Below are 13,041 nucleotides of genomic sequence, written 5' to 3'. Positions count from 1 at the left end.
CCATAAAAAAGATCATTAAAAAGCGTGAGCTGTTATTAAAACATTATAAAGTTGATGATTCCCACCAAGAATTTGATCGCCGGGTCGAGCTAATTCCATACGAATCAGTACAGAGAAGCATGTGCCCATCACTCCTGCAATGGCATCGAAGATGAAATAGAGAGTCTCAATATCCTTGTGGTTAGTAGAGAAGAGCCATTGAACCATATTTGTCATTTTTAATTTTAGAAATGAAAACTTTCCTTATCGAAGAGGGACCGGGGGGCTGGAAGAGAAAAGAAAGAGGGGCCCGCCCGGGGGCTGGAAGAGAAAAGAAAGAGGGGCCAGGGGGCTGGAAGAGAAAAGAATCAGAATTACTGAGCTACCCTGCTTTTTTTTCTAATTCCCTTCTAAGATTCTCCGACTTAAACAAGTCGAGAGCATGCTCGTGCTTAGCTCTTTCAAGACTTGCCTTGCTCTTGGGGATTTCTTCCCACCGGATCCTCTGTTCCACTTCCAGGCACCTCCTTGCGGAGCTTTCCGCCTCAAGGAGATCCCGGTTGTGGGAAACAACATTTCAAAAGAAAACGGATCCTCCCTCATTCTCCCGCAGATCTTGATAAGACGCTTAGAGAACAGTGAAAGAATAAGTTGCGTGAATATGGTCCAGATAGGAACGAAGCACTTCATCGACCAAGTAGGGCTCGATCAGTAGATAAGGCGCTACTCTTTGATAAAGCGCCACAAATTCCTGAATGACATCTTGTCGCATAGAAGAGAGCTTTTCTTCCATTAGGAAGAGCTTAAGCCGCCCAGGTATGTCTTCTGGGGGGTATTGTGATTAAGCTCGTTCTGAATGAATGTAACCCATCTCGGATCCTGCTCGTAAAGACTCAGATAGAAGTTTAGCCCTGCTAAATGAGCTAGAGCCTAGGGGTCTTGAATCTCCGGCTGGAGAGTGATCAGAAAGGAGGAGCCGAGAAGCACGAACTAAAAAGATTGAAAATTGGTATTAGGCATAATATAAAACGACAAAGGAATAAAAATATACAAACTGAAAGTAATATCAAATTATATATTAAGGGAAACTTAATACATAAGAAAAAATAGAAAGTAGTAAAGCGGGTAGTGGAGAAGAGCCATCGAACCAGATTTTTCATTTGCTTTTCGTTTTGAAAACTTGACTTATGAGAGAGGGGCAACGAGGCTGGAAGAGAAGAACTTGAATACTAAACGCTGGGAGAGAAGAACCTTAATACTAAACCAAGTTTCGGGAACTTCTTGGTGACTTGATTGGTTTCCTTCCCCCAATTTGCAAAGGATGATTCCCATGAAGGTGATCTCGATCACCATTCTATGATATTTTTGGATGCTTTTGAGAATCTTTTCCTTTTACCTAATGCCGGCTACCGACAACTTACTTCATGCTATTACTAACACTTATGACTGAGCCGCACTTGCTTTCCAAAAGAAATTGAAACTATCATGCCTGAGACTAGCCAATAGAAGAAAGAGCCACAAGCAAGCCATAACAACATCCTTTTTCTTCGCTTTCTTCAACAATGCGAATCTAGCTCACTCCTCATCATAACTCAAAAACAAATTCGAGTTCCAAATTGATATTTACTCAGGTAAGCAATAAAATGTGAAACCAATATTCATCATGAAACTTCAGACACTAATGATTGTGAGGTTCTGGAAGAGAGACGTCGTAGGCTGATTCAAAGTAAACAGAAAACCACCCCTTAAACTCATTTGCTCAACATTCTTTTCACATCAACTAGAAAAGTGGAGAAAATCCAATAAGGGGAGGTCCTGGTGAATACAAATCAATTGGAAACCGAACCCCGCATTCATGTCTCTAACAAGGGTGTCTAAGCTAAGCGGCCATGGAACCATGTACCCCGGGAATCTGAACCATTAGGTAGAGTTTCAGCTGAAAGAAAACCAGGTCAATCTTCCGATCGCGAGTCTTTACAAGCTTGAAACAACTTAAGCACAGGCAGGAGTCACCCCTTTTAAAGTCAGTATTTATGTGGCGCTGAACAAACAAGCGGATACCTAACCTTCGAAGGAGAAGAAAAGATGGATGTATCTTTCATTCATATCGATCAGATCAAGGGTGCCAAACTCCTCATTGATCCAAAGAAAGAAGCTGACACAGGCAAGCCCTAGATGATCGAGTAATCATATTGACTTGGGTTATGCCAACTTGTGTTGTGTTTCGTAACCAGAGCTACTTGTCCTTGCGTTGCCCAAGAGAAGTCATCTTTGCTAGGCTGTTTTTCAGTTGTCTAGCCATACGTGGGAGCGAAGATAACTCCAAAACGTTCTGGTAGATGAGGGGAGACTTGTTGTATCCATTTCCCTCTCTGGGCAATGATTTCAAGAGCTAGCATCAGATGGTCTATCGTGGCCTTTTTATTTATAAAAACATATAAAATGAAGCATAGATGAGACACTGTTTAGTGAGGAACTTGTGGAAGGCTTGGGCTATCCTCGTACTCTTTGGTACTGACTCATTATTATTATGCGGCAATCATATCACTGTCTTTATCGACTCCATGCAAAACATGTTCATTGAATTTGATAGGCCTAAAATGGCTAACATTATGACCAAAACTACTAACATGCCAAAACTGGTAATAGGCCCGCAGATCTCTCTGGTTATCAATGCTATGTTATTGTGTTCTGTAGCCTCGCTAACCACAGGCGTGGATCCACAAGAACAGAAGAAGCAACAAGATCGTGCTTCCCTGCTTTAGGAGTTTCTTCCACCGGTGTGCCTATAGGGAGATAATGACTCTCCTAAAACCCTTATTTGTGGTTAATTGTTAATTGGGCATACACTTTTGTTGGATCCATATCTTTGAAAGAAGACTAGTTTGGCACGGGCGGGCTAGAAATACTTCGAGGATAAAACCAATCATTCAAAAGATAAAGTCCTTTTGGGTGACTCTAGATGGAGCAAATCTATAGCATCAGCAAGTCTAGCGCGTTCTAACCACTATCGCTTTCGTCTTGTAAAAGTGTAATACATGCGACTATGAATTAGGGCCAGTAGACTAGAACTATAAATTGACCTGGCGTCGACGCGTAGCCGCTCACCATTATGGTTCTATTGGTTCTCATCGAAGTATCTAAATGGTTCTATTGGGGTTCTCTTCGAGATATCCAAATATTATTTGGAATTTACCACCCACGTGGAGCCTTGAATGCGACTATAAATTGGATCAGTCACACCAGGCGATCACTCTCCTGGAGAGCTCTTATGGCTCTCATGTGATAACTAACTCACCTTTCTCAGAATCTTCTAAACCGGGATCCGTGGTTGCATATGTTGGCAGTAGCACTTCTTCATTGTATTTGTGACTTGGCTTTGTGAAAGCTCCCTTTGACATTCTAACACATTGGCATTCTAATCTTTGATCATTTATTAACAAATTCGACCCGGAAGGCTTTTTAGATGAACATAAGGAGTGGTGTGCAGACCCACAGGCAGTTACCAATATATCATTAGATTAGTTAATTCCCACGCGCCAAACATGCATCACCACACTGCCTCCCAAAAGCTTCTTTTAGGCTTCCCGGCACATCACATGCTTGCTTGATTTTGCTAATCCGATCCAGAAAACTAACATTCTCCCACGTGCTTCGGGCCTTGCAATAGCAGTAGATGCCACAGACATGGTGTCATTATCAACAATTCCTCAATCGACCAGAAGAAAGGGAATATAACCTGCCCCTCATTGTCCTTCAATCATGGTGCAATGAATATCGTAGATAGAGTGATTTCGATCTCATATAGCTAGCTTTCCTTTCAAAGTGAAACGATTTTCCTTTTACGTTGAGATATTTGAATTGGATTTTCTTTCACCACTACTATCGTAATGCATAGAAAACACTGACGTTTCCACTCGCTTTCAACCACTGCCACTTTACCTGAGTACTGTGACGCAGTCGGTCAAGTATTGAGTTTCTGCTAGTATACACTACTAGGGAAAACCCTAGCAGTAGCGCTGGTTTTGTGCTCACTAGTAGCGCGGGTAGGCGCGCTACTAATAAGGCACTACAGCTATTGCTTAGAAGTAACACATGCCCGCACGCACTACTGCTAGGACAAATAGCTGCAACGTTTGTTCACTCCCACGCTACTGCTAATGTAACTAGTGGCAACGTGTTTTCTCTCCATCCCTACTAGTATTTTTTAGTGTATTTATGCGCCATCGTACAAATATTGGTACAATACCAGTTATGAGGTTTACATCATTATGTCCATAACAGTGTGTCAAATGAAGGTGGATTAGGTTCAAGTGGAGGCAATATGTGGTGCATGTCAAAAGTATACTACTAATCCAAACTTGATCTAGTTTGGACTAGTAGTACTTTCGATGTGCACCACATGTTGCCTCCACTTGAATCTAATCCGCCAGCACAAGCTATTTAATCATCATATAGTCATTACCACCAACAGTATTTATTTAATCACCACTAACACTAGCTAATAATAATCATCATAGTCATTAAATAGTCATTACCACCAACACTAGCTATTTTATCATCATAGTAATAGTGTAGCACATCATCATGTTCAAACTCATTTCTAGCTAGCTAATCACTCCTGCTGCTCTCTCTCAGGTAAAATAACATAAAACATGTGTAGCTCTCCTCGTTGATCAAGTTGGAGCATGCAGATGAACCTGTCTCCTAATCGTGGGCTGTGCTTCTGCTTGCTGCCCCCTAGTACTTGTCTGCACTCCCCCATCACATATTTGGTCTAGTCTTGCACTATTAAGCATCCGTCGCTAATCTTTAATGCACTAGAGTAATCTGTAGGATATCTTGGCCGTAAGCTAATAATACTCATGGTACCTTTAGTCTCGATCCCATAAGGCACAACATTCATCGGGAGTCACTGTTGAAGAACATCGTGTGGTAACATACTTAGCAATGAAGTTTAGCTTCAAAAATAATGTATGGAAAAGATGCACTGAGGACAAATAGTAAAAATCTTACCATCCTTCCTAAATAGATGTGACCGTACTTCATTACGAACACTATTGGTCGCACGTTTTCAGTACTAACATTTCTAAATGCAGGAAGAAAATTTGTCTTGACAGTATCAAGATCTGCAAGCCATGAAACATAATGACTGAGCTCCTCGCAGTTCAGGTCAGCCCCGGCACAGTATACGGTCCTGTCTACCAAGTGCTGGACATGTTTGCTTGCACCGAAATAAGCTGACAATACAAATTAGTTGTCAACTATTTTTGAATAAACAATATCAAAGACATAAATATGGTTGAGAAACTTACATAATGGTATAACTGGAGGCGTCTGCACATCGACCCAGATGTCGTTATTACCTTCAATATCATCTTCCGGACGAATATCAAAGGTGATAACCATATCAGGCTCAAATGCATAAGTCTTGCATAGTGCTCGCCATGTTTTGCATCCAAAATAGGTGTAGTCATCAGAATTGTATAATTTTACGTTGAAAATATAACCATGCTCGGTCTTTAAGTAAACTTTCTTTACCTCCATAGCACGATTGAAACCTATCTTATCCAATACAAAAAATCTTGCATGGCAGGGGATAAGCTAGTAGAATAGTAAAAATAAATAAATTATAAGTTCAAGCAAATGAAGCATATGTCATGCTTAATTACGAAAAAACATGTCATTGTGACTTACTGTATCCACTTCGAAGTTCTCGTCCAGCTTGATGCTGAAGTGCCTATCATCATCTAGGAAGATTCCGTCGCACAGGCCGCGCTCGTCTTCGCAGTATTTGCAAGTACCAAAATCCTTTTTGTCGTCAGACATTTCCTATGTTCATAGTTGAAACATTAATTGAAAATCAATCGAAGAGAACAACCAGTATACTCAACACACAAATCTGGGGCACTCGATATTTCCTACAAGTCATGCAAAAATTCACGGAAAAGTCCGGCATGACCTTTGCTAAAATAGGACATATCGAGCGCCTGAAATTTGCCGGAACGGAAATGAATCGACACTCCGGCAAAACATAGGCCACTCGGAGGTGTAACCTGCAAACATGACCGGCCACTTGGGCAAGCACATATCCTATTTGAGCAACACAAGATATACATTTCAAAATATCTTATAGGACTCAAATTAGCATGCATTCAATAAGCAAAAGTAAATCATCTCATGCGTCCGTACATCGTCGAATATTATCACTAATACATCCCGAATAGTGTCATACATATAACATCAGTAATACAACTAAAACCCTAGCACACGACGGGTATCGACGCGGGTGGTGGACACCCACAGAGAAGGAACCATCACGGGATCATAGCTCCAGTGAGATCCATGGAGAACCTGCCAGGTATTGGAGAACCTGTGCTCCAACGCAAATAAGTAGCGACGGACATGCGCGTCCTCCTCACTGACACGGTGACGCACCACCTCCGCGGGGTCCTTGAGCCTCTGGACCGTCACTGGCCCACGCGACCGCCACCAAAGAAGGTTCGGGTCAACGACAGGCTGGCTCCTCACCAACCTGCGCCCCCCGGTAGGTAGCGCCTCCCAGTACCACCCCAGCGGAGCCCAGTCCCGGACATGGCCCGTCTGGTCAAGCAGGTGTCATCCTCCGCCGACTCGACGACGAGGATGCGGGAGAGGCATCGTCCATGTCGATGCAGGAAAAATTGCTTTAACTAAAAAAATAGCAACAAGTTCTTACTAACTAGTTCTATTAAATCTATTAGTTCTTACTAAAAATGAACTTACTATAAATAAAAATAAACTAGTACCTAATTAATACCTAGTTCTTACTAACTACTCCCTCCGTTCCGATTTACTTGTCGTGGTTTTAGTTCAAATTTGAAATAAAACCATGACGAGTAAATCAGAACGGAGGGAGTAATTAGTACCTAGGAACTACTGCCCTAATTACCATATAAGTATCCATTTTTAACTATGGTTTGTAGTACCTAATTAAATAGTGTTAATACTAATTGCAATTAACTAACTAGCACTAAAAATAGCCTAGGGTTCATAGTAACTAGCACTAAATAGCCAGGGTTCATACTAAGCAAACAAGAGAGATCGGGAAAGTGCTTACCGAGGCGCGGCGAGGCGGGGTCGGAGGAGACGGCAGCGAGGCGGGTCGAGGGAGACGGTGGCGAGGCGGGGTCGGGGGAGACAGCGGCGAGGCGGGTCGAGGGAGACGGCGGCGATGCGGGGTCAGGAGGGACGACGGCGAGGCGGGGTCGGGGGAGACGGCAGCAAGGCGGGGTCGAGGGAGATGGCGGCGAGGCGGAGGCGACGAGGGGGAGAAGAGAGAGTGGGGAATTGGGGGAGGAAGCAGAGGAGAGGGAATCAGGCCCGCGGGGGGTTAGGTGAAAATAGGTTTAACAATAGCATGGGGAGGCAAAACGCGCTGCTGCTAAAATCCATAGTAGGTGCGCTGTTTCTAGAAGGGCGCTACTACTATACCTAGCACGTCGGGAACAGTGTGGCAATTATAGTAGTAGCGCGTTCTGCTGCTGCCGCGCTACTGCTAAGCGGGTAACAGTAGCGCCGTTTTAGCCGACGCGCTAGTGCTAAGTAGCAGTAGCGTCTCATTTTAACAAGCGCTACTGGTAAGATTCTGTGTATAGGCTTTTCCTTAGTAGTGATATCAAGGACTTGTGAGAACTGAAAAGAAAAAACAAAAAATAGGAATTCTCATAGTTCATTGAAATAAGGGAGGGCCATTCGTGGGGGGTTCGTTGAAGAGTTGGATTCGATTCCCTTTATACGCGATGTGGTGAAAAAGACTGATTCAACGAAATATGCCATGCCAGCATTAAGATTTAAAACGTGTCGTGTACTTCCAGGAAATGTTCGGAACAGAGAATTTTCTCTAATCCAACGCCGTATTATCTGAAGATTGAGGAATAAGAGGAGATAAGTCATCGAAGGGTTTGTTTGAATAATGGACTGGTAACCATTACTCATTTGAAAGTTCCCCACGGTGATCTAATATCTTTTAAAGAAAATGATGCAAGAACCCGCAGTTTTGAAATAAGTAGATCTTTCTATATTTGACATATCAGTTGGAAAAATCATAGGCAAATTCCTATTGGCCATATCAGTTGGAAAAAGAGAGGAAAATTCCTACCGGCCAGAATCTGGAGAAGAACAAAAAAGGAATGGTTCCGCTTACTCACAACTCAGAGGGGATGCCGCTTACTACTCAAATCCAAGGAATTGCAAAAGTTGCGTTCTTATATGCAAGAAGAAGACTTTGAAAGAACAAAGAAGTTTGGCTCTGCAAAAGTATGCTTAGGCAGTTGCTTTGCTGAGCACAACAGAATGAAGATGAATTTGTTTCATTTCAAATACTTCTTCTTATTGAAAAGAGGGAAGGATAAAAACCAAAATCTTCCTACTCGAACAATACGTACTTTTTAGAAAAGTCTTATTTATATAGTAATTCAACCTATTGCTCCGGATCCCCGTTTACTAGGAAGATAGGAATCAAAAGGATCGAACTACCTACTCATTATTCGGAGGTGAATCATGGAACACTAAAAGCTGTGTTATCTTATGGACCTAACATAGGTTACATCCCTCACGACATAAGATTGAAAGATCCAAACCTTCCTCTTCGGAGCGGAAATGGACATGGCCAAAACATATAAAAAAGACCGTCCTAGTCGCTCATAGGGACATATCTATCCGGATAGAGGATAGTCTAGATCAATTTTGAGAAAAATCTCTCTCTATATAGATAGGTATCTCTGTGGATAGAGATAAAGATATGGATCCCTATAAATCAAAATATATGGAAAAAATCCACTTTTTGACTACTACTACTATTTATTAGACTTTTTCAAGGAAACATCATTTTTTCCGATTTAGAATGAATTGGTCAGAGCGTAGACAAGCAAGCAGAGCCCAGGAAAGAGGTAATATCGTCATAGAGTAGTCGACTATAAGTATAAGACTGCTGGCCTGAGAGAAGGCAGTCTCTCTCGGGAAACATGGCCCAATTTCTCTTCTTTCTTTTCACACGGGCAACAATTGGGAATAAAACAGACCATGAACATGAGTTTCAAATGTAAAAAAGGGGAAGAGTGCATTCTCCACTTTCTTATCTCGAAAATGCGTAATATAGTGATGTCATGTGTCTGTTTCTCTGAAAAGGTGGGTCGGCCCTTAGGGCAAATAGTAGTGCCAGGTTCCATTGTTGAATGGTCGTTTTGCGGTGACCTTTGTCCGCTGTAGTACGACTGACTGGCGCATCGCATCCAATCTCTCATGTCAATGAGTCAGTTAGAAAACAACTCCAAATGAATCAGTGATTTCCCCTTCCCTCGGAGCGCAAGGGGAAACAAGATTGAGAATGAATTAAAACACACCAAATGTTTCATTTTTCCTATTATCAGTGGTCAACTCTGATACAAACCAAGGGAAATATAACCTGGAATGCCTTCTTTAAGGCACTACTATTTCTAGTGGCATAGGTGCTTTATCAGAATACAAAATATGTACATACGAGGACTACGATTCCTATTTAGAGATATTCCTATGAGCGATAGACGTAGTAAGAAAATTACGTACGCCAATAACAAATACGAATACGAATTATGCCTACGAGCCTACGCAATGGCATGTTTCGGCATATAAAGGTAAGAACGAGAATAGCCTACTGCCTCCACTCGGAAAAGGCAAAGGTATCCAGTATAGGATATCGATGAACGGAGGACAAGGAAAGCAGGCAAGGTGAACCTCCTTTGCCAAAGCCCTTTTGAAATACCTTCTTTTTGAACCTTTAGAAAATACCTGCTAGCTATCGCTAGTCTTGTTTAACCAGCTTCCCCCCCTTTGCTTGCCAACCAACCGAGAACCAACTTCCTTGTTTTCTTATCCTTGCTTCCGGGTCTTTCGAGTTTTGCAATCCTAACTTTTCAACTATCCGTATCCTCGGCAACCCCTAGACCTGTACCTGCTTCCTTCTTTATTTTCCTTGCTTCTAGAAATACCTACCTTCAAAAGCGGAAGCTACTTCCTTTACCAACAAGGGCATGGCTTCCAAAACCTATAGATCTTGCACGATGAAGAACAAGTACGTACTTCATACGAAGAAATGGTAGTAGGACTCCTCTAGTTTTCTCCATAGTAGGAGTAAGCATAATCCTAAAGCCGGCCCAATGGGCTATATTTATTTAGAGTACTCAAAAAGTATTCTTTTGTTGGAGGGAGATTGCCGGGTCTATGTAGAATAGAGAAGAAGCAAAAGAAAATAAATTGAGTAGCCAAAGGCCTCGTGCATAGTATGGAAGGAAGAGGACAAATGCACGGTACGCAATGTATGATGATGAACGTATGGAGTTAGTTCGGTGGGTTGGTTGGGGAGTAGGGCCGGGGGGAGAAACTTGTCCCTTCTTGATGGCGAGTATATGCTTCAATCAATTCTTGTGCTCCCTATGCACGTGTTCTTGATCACTGAACAAGTTACAAAATAAGATCATGCGCTCCTATCCTTGTTCTTGTGAGTCCTTGTGAAGCTACATTGGTGATGGTTGGTGGTAGATGCAGATTACCAGCGAGCTCTAGATGCTACTATATATTAGGGATATTATTACTATGCTTTTTTGCTATGGTTAGTCATGATTACTGATCAGTTGGGCAGTTCTTTTGAATGTACCAATTTTATTTTTTTCATTTATTTGTTTCCCCCATTTGAAACAGGGCTCAAGTCGCTTCCTGATATGCATTTCACACTTGACTCACCTCCCACGCCTAAAATGTCTCCAGGTAAATGTTTTTCTGCTTGTCTAGTAATTCGGTGAATCTGCGGCCACTAATGCCATTCAGAGACTCTTGGCCATTTCGACTTCTGCACCATATGATCCATGTTCATCTGCCCACAACAAATCGGATTTTTTTTTATTTTCACTTGTGGTGTTCTCTTCATTTCTTGTTATATGCTGATAGGGCTATAGGAATACATATTCAAAGTTGATTCTATGATAAAACTGATTATTGATTCAATTCTTCTACTCGCAGCATCTGTTGTATTAACTTGTAACTGCCTACTAATTACATTATCGAGTGTCCTCGTGTTGCGGATGCTATATATATAGTCTTCTCAAACTCTGAGTGCACTGATCTGTTAAGTTGTAACTATACCTTCTAGTTTTTTAATCTAAGCAATCGTTGATCATCTCATCCATTTGATCATTTGAACACTACACTGGAATTAATATCTTTGCAGAATCGTTGATCATACTTCGTGTGTACTAATTGAAATCAGTTGTGCATGTCCGTGTTGCTGCCGCCCCAGGACAAGTGAAGTGCCCACGTCGACTATGGAGGAGCTTTCGAGATCTGTGCTGCGCGATTAGTTGGGATCGGTGGCCTTCAGTTCCTGCTAGATTTCCCTTGTGACGTTAGTCATCGCAGCAGCAACTGCAGCCTTGATCATGTTGCTATTTTGATACATGCTTATCTGACCTCGCTCTTGAACTTGTGCATGTCTGCTTCGTCTTTCTTGATCGGTTCCTTGTGTTGCATACAATGAAGTGGTGTCATGTGACGCTGGGCATAATCTCTGAAAACTCCTGACTGGTTTGGTGTGGTTTTGTTTATTCAGCACCAATTGCCTTAGCTTTCTTTTTCTGAAGGAGACAGAGAAGAGAGTAGCTAGATTTCTTTTTCTATTATGGTTCAGACGGACGATTGAGTTCTTAAAGCTTGGATTGGCACTTCTTGTGTTGAAACAAACACGTTGTTGCTAGCACCCTCAACGCTCTCTTTGATCCTTCACAAACATAGCTCCTTCTATGGGAGATAACTTTCGATCACTTTCATCTCAATTCGTTTCATTGGCTCGTCGAGTGGATGACTAGACACACACGGAGTATTCAAGTTGTCCCTACTTCAAGTTGTTCATACTAAATAACGGGTCTAATTATCACTGGCTCACAGGCTCTGATAACCCACAAGTATAGGGGATCACAACAGTTTTTGAGGGTACAGTATTCAACCCAAATTTATTGATTCGACACAAGGGGAGCCAAAGAATATTCTCAAGTATTAGTTATTGAGTTGTCAATTCAACCACACCTGGATAACTTAGTATCTACAGCAAAGTATTTAGTAGCAAAGTAGTATGATAGTAACGGTAACAGTGATAAAAGTAGCAGTAGCAGTTTTGTAGTAATTGTAACAGCAGCAACGGTAAAGTAACTAAGCAAAGCACAATATATGAAAAGCTTGTAGGCATTGGATCAGTGATGGATAATTATGTCAGATGTGATTCCTCGTGTAATAGTTATAACATAGGGTGACACAGAACTAGCTCCAGTTCATCAATGTAATGTAGGCATGTATTCCGAATATAGTCATACGTGCTTATGGAAAAGAACTTGCATGACATCTTTTGTTCTACCCTCCCGTGGCAGCTGGGTCCTAGTGGAAACTAAGGGATATTAAGGCCTCCTTTTAATAGAGTACCGGACCAAAGCATTAACACAAAGTGAATACATGAACTCCTCAAACTACGGTCATCACCGAGAAGTATCCCGATTATTGTCACTTCGGGGTTGTCAGATCATAACTCATAATAGGTGACTATAGACTTGCAAGATAGGATCAAGAACTCACATATATTCATGCAAACATAATAGGTTCAGATCTGAAATCATGGCACTCGGGCCCTAGTGACAAGCATTAAGCATAGCAAAGTGATAACAACATCAATCTCAGAACATAGTGGATACTAGGGATCAAACCCTAACAAAACTAACTTGATTACATGGTAAATCTCATCCAACCCATCACCGTCTAGCAAGCCTACGATGGAATTACTCATGCACGACAGTGAGCATCATGAAATTGGTGATGGAGGATGGTTGATGATGACGACGACGACGAATCCCCCTCTCCGGAGCCCCGAACGGACTCCAGATCAGCCCTCCCGAGAGAGATTAGGGCTTGGCGGCGGCTCCGTATCGTAAAACGCGATGAAACTTTCTCTCTGATTTTTTTCTCTGCGAAATAGAATATATGGAGTTGGAGTTGAGGTCGGTGGAC

Source organism: Triticum aestivum, chromosome 3B (genome assembly GCF_018294505.1).
Source record: "Triticum aestivum cultivar Chinese Spring chromosome 3B, IWGSC CS RefSeq v2.1, whole genome shotgun sequence".
NCBI lineage: Eukaryota > Viridiplantae > Streptophyta > Magnoliopsida > Poales > Poaceae > Triticum > Triticum aestivum.
This window is presented reverse-complemented; position numbering follows the sequence as displayed.